Raw genomic sequence first — 19,284 nt, forward strand, 5'->3', positions numbered from 1 at the left:
TTAATCTCATATTTCATCCTACAAGATTTTTTTATTATTGATTCATCTCATAGTTTGAAGAACTAGTTTAATAGAACTCAGTTTTACGTTCAGATAACCAATAAATAACATGAAGCCATTTGGTCCCCAAAAAACATATTTCAAACGACAAAGTATGACACATTTCTTCCAATTGTATTCATAGCTTCTAAACTGACATTTTAATCTGTGTTGTCATAAAATCCAATAATTACACTGTAATTAAAATTTCAACTTTAAAAAAGACGCAGAAAAACGCTGAAACACGTGAACTTAATTTTCGGTCGTAAAATCTAGTGGCATACTCCGTTTTGAAAAGTTGCGTCAAAATCAGGAAAAATTGGATTTTAAAGTTTACACTGTTTCTGAGGTTTTTTTTAATTATTTAAATAAAAAAAACTTTCACGCATAGAAAAGAGTATAAATACATGAAACTAGAATCTATTTGAATTAATTATACATATATATTTAGTTTTTTATAATTAGTTCGTATGTCTATGCGTGAAAACTTTTTTCAAAATTTAAAAAATAAAAAATCACCTCATAAACAGTTAATCATGCATTTGCATATTTTGGTTTCCCTGCTCATTACTAAATTATGATATCCATATAAAATTTGGTACAAGTATTGCTCATATGCACAGAAATATTACTGTGAAATTTTTTTCCGATCGGTGCATAATTGGTCATAGCTGCCGTACAAGGTACCCTTCCGAAAATCACTTAAACGCACATAACTCATGACTAAATTAAGATATCCTTATAAAGTTTGGTAAAAGTATTGCTCACATATACAGAAATATTACTATGAAAGTTTTTTTCCGATCGGTCCATAATTGGTCATAGCTCCCATACAAGGTCCCTTCCCGAAAATCACTTAAACGCGCATAACACATTACTAAATTAAGATATCCATATAAAATTTGGTACAAGTATTGCTTATAAGCACATAAATATTACTGTGAAATTTTTTTCCGATCGGTCCGTAATTGGTCATAACTTCCATACAAGGTCTCTTCCCGAAAATCACTTAAACGCACATAACTCATTACAATTGATATCCATACATTTAGCACAAATATTGCTCTTATATACATAAATTACACTATAAAATTGTTTTACGATCGGTCCATATTTGGTCATAGCTGTCATACTAGGTCCCCTCCAGAAAATCCCTTAAATGCACAATATTTATTGCCAAATAATGATATAGATACAGAATTTTGAAATTTTGTCTTTATATACATAATTGGTCATAGCTTCCATACAAGGTCCTTTTACGAAAATCTCTTAAACGCACGCACATTACTCATTACCAAATAAAGCTATTGATACAAAATTTGGCACAAATATTAGTTTGGTATACAAAAATTATATTTCAAGATTTTTTCACGATCGGTCCATAACATGGGTGCGGTCGGACCCATGCAAGTGTCCCTTCAGAAAATCACTTGAACACACATTACTTATTACTAAATTACAATATAGATACAAAATTTGACTGAAATATAGCTTTTATGTACAGAAATTTAGCTTAAAGAATTTTTTACGATCGGTCTATAATTGGTCATATCTCCCATACTAAGTCCTGCCCCTAAAAGCAATGTAACCATATTTAACTAGTTGCATTATCAATTTGTGTAGAACAAAATTATATATATATGTATTTTGAAAATCCTTAAATCTTTCACACACATGCACATTAAATATCGTTAAAGCATATCTTAGGGCGCTATAAAAATATAAATATATATGGGGTTTGTAATGTTCAATAAGATTTAAGATAAGATTTAAGCTGTTTAAATCTTGGGGTTTTTTTATTTAAGACATGAGATAACTTATTTCTACAAATATTTGATCAATTAAAAAAGTATTAATATAAAAGTAGCTGGTGGAGGGTATTTAAGATTCGGCTCAGCCGAATATAGCACTCTAACTTGTTTCGTCTTTGTTTCTCAAAAATACATCCACTTATAAAAGAAGTATGTTTAAAAATATTATTTTTATTCATTAGCTCTTATTCATCCACACTAAAGTTTTGGATGGATTTAGACACCACTTATTAAATTCGAAGAAATGAATGTTTAAATATCAAATATCGTTAGATATACATAAAAGCTACCCAAATAATTTTACTTATTAAAATATCCACATCTTCCTCTAATTAAAAATTTCGGAATTTGTTAATGGTAAATGGAAAATGTGTGCTGGAAGTGTTCAAAATCATTATTTAATTTAAAAAGCTTGGAATCAATACGGTGCTGCATACGTGCAGAATTTTTGGTGGATAATTTTCTAAAAGTATAAAAAGATATTAATTCATCGATATTTTGTATGAACAATGCTTCATATGCACCATTTCAGAGGTATACCTACATATATAAGATTTGCAAAAGTGATGTCTTTCAGGACACTCTAATGAGTAGTCAAATACATATCATGGTTTTTTAGATTTGAGCTGCATAATTTTTGATGGGTTTTTAATTTATTGAAGATTTTTATTGTTATCTCGATTTAACAATAAATTAAAATTTTATATTTTTGTATGAAAAATATGAATGAATACGGATCTTTATTTTTTCTCGAATTTTTAAAGAGTTTTATAAATAGAAATTTTAAGGGGGATATAAATGATTTTTTTGTTCAGTACTGCATACAAAAGTGGCATCGTAGACATTCATTTAAGATCTAACATAGTTTATAGTTTTCTCGATTGTAGGATACTACATCCGATTCTCTTTTAAAATTGTTATTTTCTGAGCATATACAGCAAATTAAAGGTTTTGAAATCAAAATAGTTTACAGGTGGAAAATATAAGCGATGGGAGTAATATATACAGATCTACAACAATATAACTTTGATAAAAATTTCCAATTCTGTTTTAAAATAGTTTTTTTTTTGAGGATATGCAGCGGATTACAGGTTTCGCTTGCATAATATAAGTGATGGGGTATACGAATCCAGAACCGATTATATGCTTTAGATGAAAATCGATTTATGATAAAAAATTAAATTGATTACAGATTTTTATTTTACCTAATTGTAAAGTAAGTTAAGGACCTACAAACATTTTACAGTTTTCAAATAAAAATAAATTTTTTATTAAAATTTTAACTACCTAATCATGAGCGTTATAAATGTAACAAAAAATGGACGGAAAAAGGTCATTACATTTCATTAAGATCATAACAGGCCCGAAATTAGTGGTATAGTTGTATCTGGCAACTCTATGGCTAACGAGTAGACGATTTTTTTTTGTGCTGTGCGAATTTTAATTTATAAAAGATTAATATTTGAATCAATATTAATGAAAGTTATATGAATAAAATCGGAACAAATAGCTTATATCACAACTGCTGAAATAAAATAAAAATTTGTTTGGAACAATTTGTTATAATAATAAATATCTTCACAACTTATTGATATTAGAAAAGATCTTGCTAATGACAGAAACCGGCATGATAATTTTGAAAAAGTCGTGAACCGTGCCGATATAATTGTCACAGGTTTGCCATCAAATACCACTAATGTCGACATATACTTCTTAGTAATACAATTGGCTAAATCTCTTGGAGTGGACATTGATCTGAATCATTTAAACTATTGCACTTGGATAGGTAAAAGGTCTGCGGTTTTGGTTAAGTTTAATAACGTGATGATCAGAGATGTAATAATGAAAACTTATCGCAAAAATTACGATTTAACATTGAAGAAAATATTGCCAAATGAGGATGTGGATTCCAGAATTTACTTAAATGATCACCACACACCTCTGGTGTCTAAATTCAGGTTCTATTGTCGTAAATTAGTTACGAACAAAAAAATCCTGAAATATGAAATGGTGAACTGGGACATTCCTATGGCGAAACTATATTTTAGTGATGGAAAACAGGAGGAAGGTGATTATGAATACATTGTGATGCTAAATCTGCCAGCAAATGCGTCTAGATACGGAAAGTGTGCAATCATCTAATGGAGGTATAACTGCGGTGGTGAATGTTGAATAATTACTTATTTATTTTTTATCTACCAACGTAAGAAGCAATAATATTGGCATCACTTGAATTGTTTGTAAAATTAAACTTTTTGCATATTATTCCTTCTTTGATAGTGTTTCAATTTTTAAGCATTCCTCTAATAAAAATATTTGATATATAGTTAAGCTTTGTTTGATAAAAAAGTTATGTAATTCACAATAATTTTTGTTTATAAATTCTCTTGTACATTCTTTTATAATTCACAATAGTTTTTGACGTTTGCTTTATTATTTTTTTCTGTTTCTTTTTGAGCTGTAGTTAATTATATTAAGGGCATTCACCATTTTTTGCTCGGAACGAGTGAATATTATGTTATTATTAATTATTAATTTTACTTTTCAATTTTAATCAATTAAAACAAGATTATTATGCTTCATTCTATGGTACCAAATTGTGTTACGATTCTGACTATTTGTAAAGTATTTTTTTTATTTTTTTTTTTAATTATCACCTTGTTCAATTTAATATTTACTTTTTCTTTATACACCACAATTATTGTCTAGTTTTATTGGAGCGTTGTTTGTTTATTCTTATTTTGTTGTGATTATTATTATAACATCTTTTAATTATATTTTTGCTATAATGAGTTTGTAGAAAATATTTTTGTCAAGCGCAATACTTACTTATATCAGTGATACACTAAATGTAAATTATAACTTTTATTTTAATTATTATATTGATTCAATTAATATTCGATGTTTAACCTGTTGTTTAATTCGCACAAGCAGTTAATGTTCGAGAATTATAATTTTTATACCCTTCACTTTCGTGAGAAGGGTATATATAAGTTTGTCATTCCGTTTGTAATTTCTATAAGTGTATATATTCTGGATCCTTATATGTACCGGAGTTGATTAAGCTATGTCCGTGTGTTTGTCTGTCCGTCTGTCTGTCTGTCCGTCTGTGTGTTTGTTGAAATCAGTTTTTAGAGGACTCCAGATGTCGGCGAGATCCGAATCTTCAATAATTCTGTTAGACATGCTTTCGAGAAGATCGCTATTTAAAATCAGCAAAATCGGTCCATAAATACCGGATATATGAGCAAAAATCCGAGACAACCTCTGAAAATTTCGTAAAAAAGACAATTTTTTTCATTCTTTGATATAAGCAACAACAACAACACTGCTTATTCATTGAGTATTTCGTTTCATATGTTTGAATGGCTGTGTGTTTCATTGCCTTGTGTATATTGTTTTTGTTTCTTGGTGTATTCAGTTTCGTATGTTTGGATGTCTGTTGGTTTCATTGCGTTGTGTACAGTGTGACCAGTGCCTCGTTTCTGTAACTCTCGCATCGAGAAGTTTCTCGCATGAAACAGTGAAATTGAAGAAAAAACAATGTGAATTGAAACAAAATATCATTTCTCACATGCAAGTGTTTCTGTAAGAAAATTTTGTGAGAACTATCTGTCATTTATGTTTTTTGAAGTAAGTTATTGGAAATTTGTGAGTAAAAGTGTTTCTGTAAGAAAATTTTGTGAGAAGTTTCTCACATGAACTGTCAAAAAAACTCACATTTTAAAACGGTGCGGAATGTAAAATTTTAATTAAAAAAATATTAATTTAACACGAATTCTATGAAATAATGAAAAAGTAATGTTATATTTATAATTAATTAAGATTCAAATAAATATTGTTCACTAATTTTTAGATAATACGAGGAATTTCGGATATACAGAAGCAAATGCTAAAAAAGTACGTGGGCGTAAACTTAGAATTTGGCAAGGGCGAATTTTGTGGGATCATTTTTCGAACAATTTTCATTTAATTTCTATATTTTTTGTTTATTTATTCTTCGTTTATAAATTTGTTCGTTTTCTTCTTTTAATTTTTATATTTTTGACAGCTGTTTTATTGGAAATTTCCAATAAAAAAGTAATTCGTGTAGCCTCTTCTCACTTTAAGTTACAGAAACACTTTTTACTCACAAATCGAGAAACGATGGAATTTTTTGTTTCACACTTCTCGATGTGAGAACTTCTCACTAAAAGTTACAGAAACGGGGTACAGGTCTCAAAAAATGTTGCGGCTAAATCCCATCCAAAATAATGCTAGAAAAAATGCTAAATTGATTTTAAAATGCCAAAAAAAAAATGCTAAAATTTTTTAAGTGTTTTTATGAACAATTCATATTAATTTGTAACTGAAATTCATTGTAATTTATATCAAGTAAGAAAGTATATTCTGCCGTGGTTGACCATATGAGTATAAAATTTGATTTATTTTTCGTAATAAAGCATTTATGTTGAATTGAACCTTGGTTTCGATATATTTAAACTAATTTTCCGAGAAAGGCTTTATACATTTGTATATGTATGGGGGCTAGGTAAAATAAAGGACGGACTTTAACCATTTTTAAAAGGTTTTGTCATTGGATCAAAAAGCATACGTGCTTATTGTTTTGAAAATTTCAACCTCTACCAGACGGTCAGACTTACATGGCTTAATCGATTCAGAAAATGATTCTTAACCGATTAGTATACTCAAACGTAGTATAGTGGAGTAGGGTTAAAAATTAAGTTCCGTGGTATTAAGATAAACAGAAATGCTAAAAATTATTTCAAAATTTTTGTAAATTTAGCAATATGTAATGTCTCTAACTTTAAAATATTTCTGAATGCAAAAATTACATTAAAACTCTATTAATTAACTAGTGTAATGGTATAAAACATATATGTGTTTTCGAAATGAAAAGTATAATATTTATAGTTTTACTTTTTTATATAAACAATTTTATTTGTCTTCCTCAAAACACTTTAAAAATGGTTTTCATGTCACAAAAATATTGAAAATTCCGTTGAAATAATTTTAAATCTCGGTGAATAGATGTCAGGTTTATAACTCATACTTCCAAGATTTTTTCGGAAAAATATATATGAGAATGTATGAAATGAATTGAGAGATATATTCAAATCCGTAAGTTTGTAATACTGGAATAAATTGTCAATAATATTTTCGAAAGATGAAGAATGATAAAAATTAAAACCTCTTTATTTCGTATAGGAAAAATTAAAATTTGTTAATTAACCGTCATACATAGCCTTTTCCAAAATTATATGTTTCATTCCATGAACAAACAAAAAGTATTAGTTTGTAAAATAGCGTACTGAACGTATTTGTAAAAATATATGAAATCTATTGAATTATTTCTATCACCTCGAATTTAAAAAAGCATTGGGTTCCAGAAAAATATTCTAGAATACAACATTTTAAAGTATTCACTTGTATTGGCGTAATTTTAAGTTACTTATCTTCATGAATCTTTTTGCATTATTTTGAATTACAGTGTAAATTATTACTTTTCTCATATTTCTTGTTGCTTGTGTTTGGGTAGACATTTAATTCTGATTTTTTCCGGTTAAACCTATTTCCAATATAAATCTTTTTTGCAAAAATTTGTCTTTTTAATTGCAAAAAAGCTAAAAATGCTAAAAATATTTTATAAAAATGCTAAATAAAATGCCAAATGCTAAATTAAAATTTTACAGCTAAATCAAAATAAAAATGCCAAATCTAGCTGCAAAAATGCCAAAATGTTCACACAACTTGTGTATTTTGTTTTTGTTTTTTTTTTTTTGAGAATTTCGTTTCGTATGTTTGGATGCCTGTGTGTTTCATTGCCTTCTGTATATTGTTTTCAGTGTTGCCACAACAAAATTTTTTTTCTAACCAAAATTCGAATAAAAAATAACCAAATTAAGAAACAAGTAAACAAAATCATATTTATTTGTTTCATGTTTACATTTGGACATTAAAATAACAAATTTATTTTCTGAAGTGGAACTTGTAATTATGTTAAATTTCGTCGCTAAACTGGTATTATAAAGACAGTTATGAGCAGTGTTGCCAATTTAGCACTTTTAGTGCTAGATCTAGCACTTTTTAAACTCATTTAGCACCAAAAAAATTAATCTAGCACCTAGCATTTTTTTTAGCATTTTTACTTTTTTTCTAGCATTTTTTTGGCATTTTTTGAACATTTCGTATTTTAATAATTTTTTAATTAATTTTAACTATTTTTCCGCAAAAATATGTTTAACATTTTATGTACTAAAATCGCTAACTAACAACACTGTAGGTACTAAAAAATACAACAGTGTGGATTATTAGTGTTTTCAACAATGACAACAATTTAAATAACTGACAATTGCTTACACACACACACACGTCATGCAAACAAACAAGAAAGAAAAAAAAATCAGGTAAATTTTTGTTTTAAATTAAACTAAAGTCAAACAAAAATTCAATAATAAAATAAAGTTTTTTAAAGTGATAACATGAATAAAATGTATGTCCAAAAATTCCGTAAGGAATGGCTAAGTAACGAAAAATTTAAGGATTGGATAAAAGAGTCCGAAGATTCTGGTAAAGTCTTCTGCATATATTGCAAATGCGATATTTTGGCTAAGTTTAGTTGTTTGGAGAAACACGCAGAAACAAAAAAACATGAAAGTGCTATTGGGTATATTACAAAAAATAAACCCATTCCATTCAAACCCGTAAGCTTTAAACTTCAACAGCAGGAAGCTGCATTATGTATGTACATTGCTGTTCATAGCTCAATTAAGCCAGTAGACCACTTAGGTGAACTTTGTAAAGCAAAGTTTGACTGCGCATCAATAAAGCTACACCGTACAAAATGCAGCAAAATAATAAAAAATGTCCTCGGCCCACATTTTAATGAAGAACTTACCAATGACATCGGCAATAGTTACTACAGTATTTTAATCGACGAGTCAACAGATGTATCTTTCACAAAAACTTTAGGTAAGTTTCTTTAGTACTTAAAGATCTTTAAACTATATATTTCCATTTTCTTTTCAAGATTTGGCAATAATTTACTTCAGCCAAAGAAAAAAAGTAATTGTTTCTACATTTTTAAATATCGAAGAAATTCCTAATGGAACTGCCGAAAGCATTGTTATTTCTTTAAAAGATACCCTGCAAAAATTTAAATTAAATATTAATAAATTAGTCGGAATTGGTACTGACAATGCCAATGTAATGATTGGTAAAAATAAAAGCGTCCATGTTGCACTAAAAAAAGATGTTCCTGATTTGGTTCTTGTGAAATGCGTATGCCACTCATTACAGCTTGCAGTAAACCAGTCCTTGAAAGACTTTTTACCCACAAATTTGGAATTTATTGTTTATGAAACATTCAACTGGTTTTCAAAGAGCTCTAATCGTCAACAATCCTATAAAACTTTATACGAAAATTTGAATGGAAAAGTATGTTTTTTCATTATTTACATACTTCAGCATAATAATTTTTAAACCTATTTTATTTTAAGGAGCCGTTAAAAATTACTAGAATTTCAGACACAAGATGGCTATCTGTAGAAATTGCGGTTGTAAGAATATTGTTCCAATGGGATGAACTAAAGTTACATTTTGAAATGGCAAACATCAATGAAAAATGCCACAAAGCTAAAATCTTATACGAAATGTATAGGGACGAAACAATTCATCTATATTTACTTTTTTTGAAACCAGTTTTGCATGAAATACAAATTGTTAACAAAGTCTTTCAAAGCAATGAAAATGACCCAACGCGCCTTTTAAAAGAAATAACTCTATTAATTAACTTCCTTAAAAAAAAAAATATTCGATAACGAAATTATAGATGTATTATACGACGATTTCGAAGATAAAATTATGTACACCTGTAGTCTTGGTTATGAATTCGAAATGCATCTGGAAAAATTAAAAAACACAGGTAAAATTCGAAAAAATAAAGTACAAGAAATTAGGAATAATTGCATCAACTTCGTTGTTGGATTAATTACCCAATTAAAACAAAGGTAAGCATACATATAAATACGCATAAAAAATACATAAACTAACCCCTTCTTTATTTAAGATTACCAGACAATATAAAAATTTTACAAAATATAGATTTTTTTTCGGTACAAAACGTTTTGAGTTCCCAAAAGGCCGAAATTTTACCAATTTTAAAATTATTTTGCATTAGCGAGGAAGAAATTGGAAAAATAATTGACCAATATTCCAACATTCAATATATAAAATGGATTAATAAAAATAACACAGTAGCTTTCTGGGCAGAGGTAAAAGCATATAGAGATGCCGGAGGGAACAAGAGATTCGAGGAGATTGCCAATTTTGTTTTAAAACTTCTCTGTCTTCCGTGGTCTAATGCGGACGTTGAACGTGTGTTCAGTCAAATGAACATCGTAAAGACAAATATAAGAAACCGATTACACCTACAGACAGTAAATTCTGTTTTAGCAATTAGGTAAGACTTTATTGTTAAATTCTGGTTTCTTAACTTTATGATATAATTTAATAACATTTTAGATACGGATTAAAAGGAAGCGGAAAGTGTTGTTACCAATACGATGTCCCAACGAATTACCTGAAATTAATTGGATCGAGTGAATGCTATGATTATAATAATAATGATGATAATGACGATGACAATGACTGGATTTTTTAAATTCATCAAATTATTTTCGACAACTTATGTGATCAAATATGAATTTTAAAAGTTAATTTTTGAATAGTAATTTAATGACTTTTTGTTTTTTTAAGAATTTACTTCCGATTTTAAAAAAGAATTTAACATTTTATTTTTGATGTTTTTTAAGGAAAGATGTATTTTCAATTTCTTTATTCATATTTAAGTATGAAAATGAATTTTAAAGAAATACAAGTCTCATATTTTACTATAAAGCCAATTTTTTCTATTTATTTTTCTTAGCACTTTTTCTTAGTACTTTTTCTTAGCACTTTTTTAAAATTTTTAGCACTTTTTAGCATTTTTTTGAGAAAAATCTAGCATTTTTTCCCAATAATGTTTTGGCAACACTGGTTATGAGCGTTAATGTAATTTTCTGTACGGGATCTTATATGAGACGTATGGTCAATTATGGACCAATTCTCATAAAATCTGACAGAGATATTTTAGTTCCTTTAAAACTTGATTATGTTGAATTTTGTTGCTATATTGCAGTACATTATGAGCTTTAAAGTCATTTTCTGAGGAGACTTTTTATGAGGGATAGAGTCAATTATGTACCGATCCTCATAAACTTTGACAATACATTTCAAATAAAACTTTTTTATATTGAATTTCATCGCTATAGATGCTTTTTTAAGCAATATAGTAATTTTCTGAATAGGAAATCGTTGACCAATATTTCGCATTTTCAATACCAAACTGGGTCAATTAAAAATATTTTGGCAAAATATTTCAGTTTTCTATTTTTTTCTTTTCGTTCTATCGTGTTTTCAACAATAAATATATGTCTCTTCGCGGATTCGTTAACAAATGTAATTAATATTTATTTTAATAAACAACTGAGTTTTTAAAGCGTTTTAGCGCAATTCAAAAATACTCCACATATGACTTTTTGGAAAACATTTTATGTACAGATTTGGAGATTTCGTTCGAAATTTGGGTTTAAGTAGTATATTCGACCAAATTATAATACCATGTAGCGGATGTTAGCATTACATTCATAACTTCAGCAATATTTTTAAACGTAATCTATCCAAATTATCCGACAAATTGACCAAAATTTAGAATTTAAGACGGTAAAATAAAAACTAGTATACAACATAATCTAGAAAATGTAAATAAAGAACTAAAAGTCATGGTGAGATAGTAGAAGTCAAATATCATGAGTATCAAATCTTTGCATATATCGCGATTATTGTTCGTCGTACGAGTTTAGATGTTATTACAACTTTTGTAGACAATACAATTTCATTTTCCTTAGCTGTGTTACTTAAAAATATCAGTTTATTAATACTTTAAAGATATTGTGATACTATTCTTGCATCAATTAGCAGAAAATACTTTACTAATTCTTATTAAATCATTTATCTTAGAATTTCGGCAAATTAGCACAGTACCTGTTTATGCAAAATTTCAGATAGGTATAGAAGTTGCAATTATACATTAAATTTAATTTGGAGGACATAATCTACTATACTAAGTACGTAGACTATTCCCACCAAATTCCATAAAAATCGAAATGCGAAATACAGCCTACTTCGTTTTTTCATATAATTATCGTCAGTTCTTTACATAAAAAGTTCCAATAGAGATTAAAGGAAGGACGGACGAGTTTGAATCGACCCAAAAAGTGATTTTAAGTTCATGGATGCACCAAAAGGAGAGAGAAGATTCATTATACACGGTGTTAGATTGACTAGTGTAAATAAAATAATATTACGGTGTTGTTATGGTTTAAATCAGCCAAGCGCAGAAAGAGAGACGCTAAGAAACTGTTATTGTAGTGGTGAGAAAATACTAAAAAACACTTAGAAAAAATATTGCCTAATTACGCTTGTTATGATCAAATTTCATAACAAGTAAAATAGTAAATTTTACAGATAAAACATATTCAAAGAAAAGAAAAATATATATTTCTTCACAAAGATAAAGTTTTTTATTTAAAATGTGTAAAAAAAGTATTAGAAATACTGTTTTTATGTGTTTTCATTCTTATGCATTAGCAAAATTTTTTTGGAGTGTACGAGTTTTTTGCAAGTAATTCTTTTGTTTACAAATTGTGTTGTTGTTTTTACAAATTGTTTTTGCAATTTTTGAAACAAAGCGACATCAACCTACATTATTGAATGCTGTTAAGCATTTGAACAATATGAACGCGCAACGCTGATTTAAATCAACTCATATAATATGTGGAAAACTCATAGGTACTTTTGCTAAATCCTAATCAATTAAGATATCGAAAAATACCCTTGTGCACATAAGTATAACCAGTAGATGTACAAATTGCAGTAATAAAAAAATTTCGAATAGTAAAAAAAAAAAATTCCACATATTACCAAAATTCAAAACAGGACGATATGTATATTAACATAGTTGATTTAAAACTAGAGATAAAAAAAGTTTTTTTTTAATTTTATTTTTAGAATAAAAGCAAACAGCATTTAGTTCAATTCTTTGCAAAAAATAACCAAAACGAAAAAATAATTCACATGTAAAATAAAAATAACCAATTTTGGTTAATAATAACCAAAGTGGCAACACTAATTGTTTGGATGTCTGTTGGTTTCATTGCGTTGTGTATATTGTTTTTGTTTATTGATGTATTCATTTTAGTATGTTTGGATGCTGTTGGTTTTACTGCCTTGTGTATTTTGTTTTTTGTGTGGTTATTTGGTTTAGCGCTGCTGTTGTTCATTTTGTTTTGCTATGATATAGTCGGGAAAATGAAATAAATATAAATTTTATGAAATTGATATATATTAAATACACTATGGTGAAGGGTATATAAGATTCGGCACAGCCGAATATAGCACTCTTGTTTATCATGTATTTGATATATAAGGTTTTTGTTATGAAGTGTGAGGTAAACGTTTTTTTTTTATTTTTTTTGCACAAATTATAGGAGCAACAATAAACTACTGGGATTATATTGTTGAATAATCTGGGGCAAGTAATTGACAGCAACAGTATAAACAAAAATCTATGTTCAGAGAATTTGAATATATGTCACATTAATGCCCAAAGTTTGGTACCGTGTGTGAGATCAATTAAATTTGGAGAAATTAAGAATTTAATGGAGCATAGTCTGTATGATGTGATTGGCATTAGTGAAACATGGTTTAAGGAGGCTACATCCGATAAAGCTGTCGATTTTATTGGTTATCGTGTTTTTAGAAATGACAGGGTATGGATTACAAATTATTAAATGTAGAGCAATGCCTTGGGCAATTGATGGAAACTGATTTTTCATATATGTATAATATTACATCTGTGGACGATCAAGTATCTTTTTTTGAAGGCATTATAAAAGATTCATTTAACCGAAACGTGCCACTAAGGAAGGCAAAATCTTTTAATAATGAAATGTGGCTGAATTGCAACGAAATTAAAATGGCTCGTGTTAAACGTAATCTGGCTTTTCGTGCATATAAGGAGAACAGCTCCGATGAAAATCTCTCTGTGTATCACAAATACCGAAACAGGCATAAGAATATTATAAGAAAACATAGAAGAAGAGCTAATATGAATTATTTTTCAAATTCAATTATGGGATAGATTGAGGTCTGAAGGGGTGTTAGGTGATGACCAATGTGGAAACTTGATTGATGTTGAAGAGTTTAATAAAATATCGATTTTACTACCTTCTGATGATTTTGGTAACATCACACATAATATTTCTCCTCAGAACACAGGTTTTACGTTTAGATCGGTTGACTGGATGAAAGTTCTTGTTCATTAAGTCTAATGCTATGGGAAGTAATGGAATTCCTCTTATTAAGTTCTTGAAAATTATATATCCTGCAATTTCTTTCCATTTAGTACATATATTAAATAAAATTATAACTACATCGAGTTTTCCAAAAAACTGGAAAATCGGACGTATTATTCCTGTTCCCAAAGTTAAATCACCTAGGGCTTTATCCGATTTCAGACCAATAAATTTTTATGCAGCTGTTCAAAAATTTTAGAGCTATTATTGAGAAGGCAAATAGAGGAGTACTTAATATCTGGAGATAATTTTGTTAATATTTATCAATCTGGCCACCCTTCTTTTTATGTTATACTAGCTATACCCAGTATGCTTTGCTACCCTAAAAGCAAAAAAACCCACTTACACATGGGAGATGCCACTCAAATTATTGCAAGTTCGCCAATTTTTCCGAATTTTATACATATGTGAGCGGCCAACCCCCCATTGAAAGTCCGCCAATTTTTCTCTAAATGTTCACATGAATGTCGAAGTTCTTCATGTAAAATTTGAAGTTTCTAGCTTCTACAGTATCTCAGATATACAAATTTTTCTATATAATTCATATGGGGGTTCCAAGCCACCCCCTGATGAAAATCTGCTTTTTTCCACCAAAATGTTCAGATGAATATGAAAGTCCTTTTTGCAAAATTTTAGGAATCTAGTTCTATTAGTTTTTTAGATAAAATATTTTGTTGTATTTAATTCATATGGGAGGTGCCGCTCAGCCCATTGGTAGTCCGCCAATTTATTACCCAAAATATTTACATGGATGCTAAAGTTCTTCGTGCAAAATTTGAAGCTTTTAACTCTAATAGTTTCCAAGATAAACGAATTTGTGTATTTAATTAAGGAGGTGCCACGCCCCTGCTGCTAGTCCGCCCACTTTTTATCCTAACTAATCACATTGAGACTTATGTGGCTCCGACCAAATTTGAGGGCTCTGTTACATTTTCCGAGATATACTGATTTAATATTTTCTTAATATGGAAGGTGCCATGCCCACTATAGTCATTCTGCCCATTTTGTCAAAAAACATTCTTATGGATGTCAAAGTTGTCCGTGCAAAATTTGAGAATTCTAATTGTACCAGTTTCCAAGATATATGATTTTTAATAGCTATTAAATAAGTAGGCGTGGCAACTCGCCTACTTGAAATTTTAAAATAAAAAGTAGCCTATAGTTCCTTCCAGATATACAGGAAGATACTGTTAAAATTTCAAGAAAATCGGTCCAGCCGTTTAGCCGTCTATAGACTTCAAACAAACAAACAAACCCACAAACAAATAAACACACATTCATTTTTATATATGTATATAGATATTGATGATGTGTTTCGCCAAGTAGATCAAGGCTCATGCTATATTTATGCAGATGATATGCAGATATTAGTAAATGATAATGGTAACTGTCTAACATATTTACGTGATATGAGTAATAGAATCTTACAAAGAATTTTAGATTGTTCTAAACCCAACTTTTTAAATCTTAACCCGTTAAAGACAAGGGCAATGCTTTTCTCAAATGATCATGCTATGAACCTAGATATAACCCTAGGTGCAGTGATGCCAAGTGTAGGGATTTTTCCATTTTTGTAGGGAATTTTTTTCAAAAATTTCACGTGTGGGGAAAAAGGGAAAGATTACTTACTATTGTAAAATTGTAGGGATTTTTAAATTTCATAGTTTTTAACAACTAAAAATATACTCCCTTCATGTATTAAACGTTAAAATCAAAAAAAAAAAAATCAGTTTTAAGTGTATCGTTAGTAAAAATTCCGCTTGTAATTTCTACAATATATGTACCTACATATCGCTACAAGACTGGCATAATCCAAAATTCGTGTTTCTTGAACTGAGGTCTACATAACATGCGACATACTAAAATCTTTCATATAGATTTATCAAATTTCAAATATGTCTATTATTTTCGATGTGAAATCGATTTTTTGTAAACGTAAAAACTAAAACCCACGTTTTCGTGAATATTAGACAACTAAAAATTTAATTTCAATTTAGATGAGAAACATATTAACATCAACTATCTGAATCTGGACTTTTAAAATCCCTTGATTTGTTTAAAAGTTATTAAAAAAATTGTTAAATGTCATTAAATATTCATATCCATTTTTCTTGAAACGACTTTTTGGATTATGCCAATCCTGTAGGGCGATATATTCTGACTCCTTATAGATAGAGTAGTATAGATAGAGTTAATGCAGTAACTCAGGATTGAAAAAATTAATTTAATGTTCTGAAAATTTATAAAAGTAAACCACAAAAAGTAAACGCAAAAGTAAACCTTATTTAACATCGAATCGTGATACTGCCATAAATCTTTCAATTGTCTTGTTTTTTTTAATCTTAACTGAAGAGTCAGGGTTGGAAGATTTGTATGATGTAGAATTGAAAGAAAAAAAATTAAAATTTAAATTTTAGAAATTTCATTCCTAAAAATTAAAAAAATACATATATATATATATATACATATGTATATTATAAAACGGAGCTAATATTTTAGTTTTTTATGTTATTTTTGTATTTTTTTAAGATTAACTTTGAAAAAAATGGAAAAAAGTAGTGTAGGGAAAAATGTAGGGAAAATAAAAAGTGTGTGTAGGGAAAAAAGGGATTTTTTCTCATAAGCGTAGGGATTTCTGGAAAAAATCTCCTGGCATCACTGCCTAGGTGGTGAACCTATTGTATTTGTATCTCATTATAAATCCCTAGGATTTTATCTTGACAGTAGCTTTGATTTTGGTATTCACATTGGACATATAATAGCCAGAATTTCATTTATATTGAAAAGGTTTTATACGATAGGTTGTTATTTACCAATAAATATTAAAAAACGGTTAGCTTTTTCAGTCTGTTTGCCAATTATATTATATGGTCTTGAAATTTATAGTGGGACGTCGCAGCATAACTTAATGAGGTTGGAGCATTGTTTTAATCGTATAGTTCGTTATGTGTATGGCCTAAGATATAGAACACGAGTTACAACACCATGAACTTTGTTGGAACTGACATTAAGAGCTTTGTAAATTTGAGAAATCTTATGTTAATGTATAAAATAATTAAAAACGATTGCCTTCTTACTAGAGACAGCGATTTATTTTTGGTAGTTCTACTAGAACAAAGGTTTATAATAACTACTGAATTTTGATATGCCATGTGTAATCACTGGTTTAATTTGGCCCTAGGGGCTTAAAACTATGAAATAATAAATAAATAAATAAATTTATTCGGATTTAGTATATTAAACATTCTCTTCCTCAAACTAACCTAACCTTCCACGATAGAACTGTTGTCATGCAAAATTTCATGAAGTATAAAATGCAGATCAAAAAGTTGATTCTAAAAATAAACTGTCTGTTGCCAAATTTCTTGAAAATCGGTTCATGTTTTTTTATATTTAGCCTAGAAATTTGGTGTTATAGCTGTTATTCAAAAAGTGAACATAAAAATGTGCGTAGCATCCAATCAATATCATATAGAGTATTTTTTAACTTCTGAGGTTAGACCTATGAAATGCCAAATTTTATGTAAATAAATTTATTAGTTATGTAGTGAAAGAGTAAAAGAAAGTTTCATATATATTTATTATTGTATACTATAGGTTTTGAAGATGTAATGTGTCGTACTGTTCATTCCACAACATTCATTATAACAGATTTCATGAAAATCGGATCAGTAGTTTTTTGTATGCCTGAACGTAAATTTGTTTTAATAATTGTGTCCGATCCAGATCCTGAGATCGGTATACCAAATTTCATGTAAATAGCCTATATAAGATTTTGATCGGATGCCACGCCCCTTTTTACGCCCACTGTTTGTAAAACTGTTATTACACCAATTTTGCAATCACAATATGCAAAAACTACTAAACCGATTAACCTAAAATTTTGCATACCGATAGGTATAAGCTTGGAAAGAACTGTAGGCTATATATAAGAACTTTATCCACGCCCCTTTCTACGCCCACTTTTTATAAATCTGTCCTTACCTATATCTTATCCTATAATTATATGAAAGAGTAAGTCTGTTTGTTACGCTTTCACGGACTCGTATCTCGACAAAAAACTGCAAAATCAAGTTCTATACTAGCCGTGATGACCCTCATGAATTTTGTAATTATAGGGTCTCATTTGGCCCTAGCCCCTATACAAAGCCTCCTTCAAAATTTGACTTAAATGTCCACAATTTTGTTCAACAATAAATGGCTTAAGTATAATTCAAGGCAAGGTACAATTCAACTTAAATGCTTTATTATGAAAACTAAATCACATTCTATTTTTTTACAGGTGTAGGGTATTATATGGTCGGCCTCGCCCGACTATAATTTCTTACTTGTTTTTATTATGAAAATTATAAATTGCAAACATAGAATATTATATGTAGATCTTGATGTTATAAACGGTTTGTAGAATTATATAATGTTTAAAACTGGGCACATGTATAGAAATGTTCATATCGTAAAGACTGGTCATACAAAAAATTTTGTTTATTTGTTTATTTTTTAATTTTTTGTAATTTAAATTTTATTTTAAAATATTTTTTTTATTATTTGACATCCACACATTCATATTTATACCCTACACCACCATAGTGGGGAGGGTATTATACGTTTGTGCTGATGTTTGTAACGCACAAAAATATTGGTCCTACACCTTAAAGTATACCGATCGACTCAGAATCACTTTCTGAGTCGACTAAGCCATGTCCGTTCGTCTGTCCTGCTGGCTGTCCATGTAAACCTTGTGCGCAAGGTACAGGTCGCAATTTTCAAATCGGGAAAACTTAGTTCTATATACGTCTTAATAATACTACCGATTTTCGTAATTATCGGACTTTATTTGACCCCAGCCCCCATACAAAGTCCCCTTCAGAAAATGCCTTGAAAGTCAATAATTCACTAATAAACACTAGTATTACGATGAAATCCAGCATACATAACTCTAATGTAAACGTAAAGCCATGTACCAAAATGTATAAGGATAG

The 19,284-nt window shown here is 28.9% G+C and overlaps 1 long non-coding RNA gene across 2 annotated transcripts in view; it reads right to left on the reverse strand.

Moving 5' to 3' along the window:
- LOC119607802 overlaps positions 1 to 19,284 on the reverse strand; it is a 114,601-nt gene that overhangs the window by 30,539 nt on the left and 64,778 nt on the right. The window lies entirely within an intron of this gene.

Source organism: Lucilia sericata, unplaced genomic scaffold (assembly GCF_015586225.1).
Source record: "Lucilia sericata isolate MDLA Ls3-8-SP2 unplaced genomic scaffold, ASM1558622v1 Contig000750F_arrow, whole genome shotgun sequence".
NCBI classification, from domain to species: domain Eukaryota; kingdom Metazoa; phylum Arthropoda; class Insecta; order Diptera; family Calliphoridae; genus Lucilia; species Lucilia sericata.